The sequence below is a fragment of the Macaca nemestrina genome, chromosome 5, assembly GCF_043159975.1.
Source record: "Macaca nemestrina isolate mMacNem1 chromosome 5, mMacNem.hap1, whole genome shotgun sequence".
In the NCBI taxonomy this organism is placed as follows: Eukaryota; Metazoa; Chordata; class Mammalia; order Primates; family Cercopithecidae; genus Macaca; species Macaca nemestrina.
Genome location: NC_092129.1, coordinates 68138451 through 68144450, shown reverse-complemented (window position 1 = coordinate 68144450; position 6000 = coordinate 68138451).

Genomic DNA, 6000 nt, shown 5'->3' with positions numbered 1-6000 from the left:
CCTGTAAGGTTATAATACCATATTTTTACTGTACCTTTTCTATGTTTATATATGCTTAAGTAGACAAATATTTACCATTATGTTACAGTTGCCTACAGTATTCAGTACAGTAACATGCTGTACGGGCTTGTCACCTAGGATCAATAGGCTATACAATATAGCCTGAGTGTGTAGTAGGCTATATCATCTAGGTTTGTGTAAGCACACTTTATAATGTCCACACAATGATGAAATCACCTAACGATGCATTTCTCAGAGCATACCCCCATTGTTAGTGACACCTGACTGCATTGAATTCTTGCTGTTTGTTAGAGACTGTTTTGACATAGGTAATATTGCAGTGAACAAAACAAAAATCCCTACCCTCTTAGAATTAACTGTCAAGTGGAAGAGAGAGGCAATGAACAACAAATATCTAAATATGTCAGTATCATGCCAGTTACCAAGCTATTGTCAAGCTGTTTCCTTAGCTCCAAATCACCCTCTTCCTCTGCTTCATGACACTGGTGCAGGGACCCTGCAAAACACTTTTGTGCTTTGGTCCCTGGATCCTTGTTGGGTTCTGACAATAGGAGACACCGGAGGGATCCTGGACAGCAGGAAGAGGAAGAAGGGATCTGGACGCTGTTTCCTGTTCGCCTTGCGGACCCAGCCCCAGCCTCATCACATTCCTTTGGAAACACCAGCATCAGATACAAGTGCCTCCTTCTTAGTTGTCTGAGACTAACCCCCCAGTCTCTCTTAAATCTCCTCTCTACTCTCCATTCCCACAGGCACGCATTTCATTCAGGCATTCACTGGTCCTTCTGCCTTCATTCATTTTTATTCTCCTCCAATATAACCTCTGCTTCCAGCTTTGCAGGAAGCCTCATCTCCCTACTCTAATCTAAATTGCCATAATTTCCAACCTCTTTCTATTGCTCCCCCAGCCATAGGGGTGAGAGCTACTTTCTGCTGTTGTTACATCCATGAAACTGGGGTGTTTCCCTTTTGTGTTTTCGGTTCTGCAATTCTTTATGTTCATTTCTCCCTGTAAGATGGCTGGTGTGGGTTTTCACTCAACCAGACCCTGACTGGTACAAGATGAGATTGTGTCACAATGATAGAGACAGGAGGTGATATCTCCAGGGGTTCATTATGGCCTCCCAGACAGGGCTTTCAGGAGGTATTACTTCCAAGAGCCAAGGCATTACTTCCAATTTGCACTCTGGCTCTTGGCTTGTTAGGTTCATGACCCAATTTGGTCAGCGTGCCTGGAGTTGGCCAGGTTCTTAGCTATAGATCTGGGCAAAACAAACTTACAGGGGATCAAGCTGTGGGGTATAAGCCGATCACTGTTTTGTTAGATGATGTGGATTTGGGCCATCCAGTCTCTCCGTTAGCCTTCCTCTCTTTTTACAAAAGCCTACACAGGGATCCAAATATGGCTCCTCAGTGAGCATGAAATCCCAGCAAAGGGAAGGAGTGGGGTGGTCTCAGCAGTGAGGTGACTAGGTTATGACACTTGAGCATATTCACCTCTACTAAGGGACAGTCTGCCAAGAATGCTTCTGTTCACTGGCGAGGACAACTTCTCTCCTGGACAAAGACACAGACACACAGACAAAGATAGAGACACACGGACAACCTGTGGCTGCTTGGGCTCCCTTGGGCTCCTTTTTGCTAGATTTCACACAGGTCAATCCTTGTACTGTTCACACATTCTTTCTGCACATGAATTTGACTCCTGCTTGCTTTTACATCCAATGAATACCAGATGATAGTTTCTGTTCCTTTAATTGTTTTGACTTCTCTTCTAAAGTGACTTATACTGAAAGCTAATATCACTTAATTTAAGTGAGGGCATAACCTTATTTCCAATTCTGAGGGTGGTAACATTTGGTAACACCCAGGAACGGGCTTCAGGTCCTCAGGACCTCTGAGGGGAAAGGCATGGGCAGGCATTGTAGTCAAGTGGAACGCTGACAAAAGCTGAGAGCAGGGATGAACATTCCTCGCTCAGGGGCAACCTCCCAGTTGGCTGGAGAAGAGAATTTATGTGGGACCTGCGGTGGGTGACTGACGCGGGTCAGTGTCAGATTGTGGAAAACTTTTAATTCCAGGCTAAAGAGTTTGTACCTTATATAGGCAATGAGAACCAAGGCAGGCTCATGCGTGGGGCTTGGGGTATTGGCGTTGAACCCCAGCCTTACAACTCCAAGTTCAGTGCTCCACAGAAAGCCTCTAGGTATGAGCCCCTGTTATATTCCCTTTATTCTATTTTTCATAAAACTTTACTTTCAGTACAGATGCTGGGTGGAGCAGTGCTTGAAGGGGTGAGTGGTTGCGGAGGAGGTGGGGGCCAAGGAAGCTTAAGGAAACAGGGGCAAAAACACAAACAGAAACCACAGAAGAGGAAAGTGAGCTATTGGTTATGATTTCCATTCCTGTGGATATGAAATACTATCCCAATTGTGGGAAGCTGAGAAAGGCCACAGCAAAATAAAAGAGAAGCAGTCTCATTAACAGTGATGTTCAGATGTTGGAAAACAGCTAAGGTGTAGACTTACGTTATGGAAATATCCTTAACCTCAAACAAATTCCAAGAACATTCTAAAAGAGAATGATGGCAAAGCTGGATTTTCTTTGTAGGGTCTTCGCCATTAGAGACCCACAAAATTGTAAACCTTGGAAACTGCTGTGCTTTAAGAAAAAAAAGGGTTCTGAACCCTTGTCATTTAAAATGCATTTTTTCCAGCATCATTTCAAATGAGTCAAAACTCTCCCTCTCTCTTTCCCTCTTTTTTTTTTTAATTTTCATAGACTAAATTTATCTAAATCAGATTTAGAAATGATACAATTCTAAAGATGAGTGTATCCTGAATTCCCAAGCCACTGCAGTTTGCAAAGGTGCAAAAGGTTTGGGTAAAAACAACAGAATATAACCAAATGGTTTATGCTTCTTCTACCAGCCCATCCCTGGCAAAGTGGCCGCACGGTGTCTTTCCTGCCATGGCTCACACGTTCTCATTAGCCACTACAGTTCTCTGAAGCCAGTGCTGCCGGCACTTCATCTGCTCCCTTTGAGCTCTGCTGTTTTCCACTGTGGCTTGCCTTGCTGTGTCATGGGGCAGGTGGCTGCCATGCAAACATTGTTCCTGTCACCATCCCTGCAGGGTCACTGATGTTGATGTAATTCCTTACTCTCCTACTGTGCTTCCTGGTTTGCTTCAGCCATTCCTGCACTGGGATGGAATAAAAACTCCTTCCCCAGAAATACATTCAATGTTTGAAAGCAGAGTAGGGTGTCTGTTTTAAAACATACTGTACTCAGGTGGTGGACACCCTAAACTTGATCACTGACTTGATCACTACACAGTATTATATATGAAGCAAAATTTCACAGGTGCCCCATCAATTTTTACCAAAAAAAAGTAAAAAATAAATAAATAAATAAAATAAATAAAAAGAAAAACAAAGCAAAACTAGAACTCCTTCCCCAACCAGTGATACAGTTCTTTTCTAGGCCCCCGAGGAAGGAGGTCTTGCTATTAGTCACAAATATTAGTCACTAATTATTAGCCATTAATATCAGAACTCTCATTTGACTTGGTCTTGGAGCTTTTTATTAAATCCCTCTGTCGGGGACCCTGGCACCCATTCCTCAGGGAATGGGAAGACATTGCGCCTTTACAGTGGAGTCTCTGCTCCAAGCAAGGGCGCCATGAGGCCAGGGAACTTCCAGGTCCCCAGTACTTGGCAAGGAGGCCTAAGTGTGACTCTTCCGTGTTCAGGAGCCTCAGACCAGCACTACCTGCCCATTCTGTTGGGTCCTTGGGCCAACACAACCCACAGCGGCCTGCCTGTGCGTCTCTGAATTCCCATGATGGGCATGTAGAATAGGCATTGCCTTCAGCATAAACTGAGACGCATTCACTTGATCCTCCCTGGGAGCTGGCAGGAGGCAGGCTGGGAATATGCCATGGAAAGAAGAAAATGACCCTGCCAGCCTCTCCAGTTTCCAAAGTCAAGAAGAGATCTGGTGCCCCAGAACTGCCTGCCTACTAGGCAGCCCACAGAGATGGCTCCCTGTGAGAGGCATGTCTGCTACGGAATGCTTGGGAGACCTCCTGGGCGCCAGTGCCACTGGCCTGTCCCATAATAGTCTTTAGCAATTCCTTTTAGGGAAATTGTGTGCCTGGCTTGTAGAAGTGAAGGAGCCTATTAAGTTACTCTGTATTTTCAGGGCAGAGGAGGGACTCTTTTTCACCATTTGGGGGAAACTTTGTTCATGCCATTCATTTGGAATATTCTGTTCATCTCCATATGTTGACATCCTACCAACCCTGTATGGTTTGCTTAACATGGCACTTCTTCCTTGAAGCCTTTGCCAGTTCCTGCCCAACTCACCTCCTGTACACATTTTTCATATCATAAATTACTGCAGGGTGGTGACGGGTAAATCTTGGCTTTCAAACAGCATCAACATAATGTTTTGCGCATAGCAGGCTGCCAAATGAAATTGAGGTTTCTGTGTCTGAATAGTAATAAGAATTTGTTAAATTTAGGTTAAAAAAATTTGTTTTGATATAGATAACTACCAATTTATTTCTAATTTAAAAGATTTGTTTTTCTGTAACAACTATAAAATTGTTTTTTTCCCTAATAAGTAACAATATTTTAACAGCTCTGAAAATTAAACATGATTATCAAAACTTCTCAGCATTTTTGCTTTGCCTAAATCCTGTAGAAAAAAATACACTATTGAAATTTGATCAGTTGAATGCTCTTTCCCCAAAGAATATTTAACTCTTAGAAAGAGTGAAGAGAGGCCAGGTGTGGTGGCTCATGCCTGTAATCCCAGAACTTTGAAAGGCCAAGGCAGGAGGATCGCTTGAGGCCAGGAGTTCAAGACTGGCCTGGGTAACAGAGTGAGAACCCATCTCTATAAAAAATTTAAAAAAATTAGCTGGGCACAACGGTGTGTGCCTATAGTCTCAGCTATTTGGGGGGCTGAGGTGGGAGGATTGCTTGAGCCCAGGAGTTTGAGGTCACAGTAAGTTACCATCGTGCCACAGCAGTCCAGTCTGGGTGACAGACTGAGACCACGAAAATAAAAAAATAAGGAAGAAAAAGGAAAAGGAAAAAAAAAAAGGAGTTAAGATAATATCAACTCCTAAGTATTAAGTTTCTCTTGGATTTAATTTTTACATATGGGACAGGCTCACGGTGGGAGCTGAAGATGATGGATGTGATGTGGATTTGCTGCTTCTTGATGTCCTGCTGTTTTCACTAAATGGCAAGGATTTGCATTCAGCCAAGGAAAAAAATTCTCTCAAGGTCCTTGCTATTAGCTCCAAATTTATTTTGCCAGGTGACAACTCTAGCATCTGAGTTTTGTTTTGTTTTGTTTTGTTTTTTTTTTGAGACTGAGTCTCGTTCTATTGCCTAGACTGGAGTGCAGTGGCACGATCTTGTCTCACTGCAACCTCCGCCTCCTGAGTTCAAGTGATTCTCCTGCCTCAGCCTCCCGAGTAGCTGGGATTACAGATGCCCACCACTACACCCTGCTAATTTTTGTATTTTTAGTGGTGAGGGGTTTCACCATGTTGGCCAGGCTGGTCTGAAACTTCTGATCTCAAGTGATCCTCCCGCCAGGGCCTCCCATAGTGCTGGGATTACAGGCGTAAGCCATCGCGCCTGGCAGCATTTGAGATCTGTATGTAGAAAAGCAGATCTTGAAATTACTGACTTTGATGCTTGGTATAGGAGTGTGGCTATCATTGAGAGCCTCATCATCTTCTTTGCTTATACTATGTAAAACTTCTCTGCTAAAAGTTCAGGCACCCTAAACTTCCACACATTTCCACTACATCTATTTCCCTTAACTCACAAATCCCTGGTAAACATGTCATTTCTTCAAGAAGTAGGGATTTTGCTGAGCTTCAGCTGCTACTCAAGATCACATTTAAATGACCTCTGACAATCAAAGTCCCACCCACGTTAGAGACAAGAGTCCTG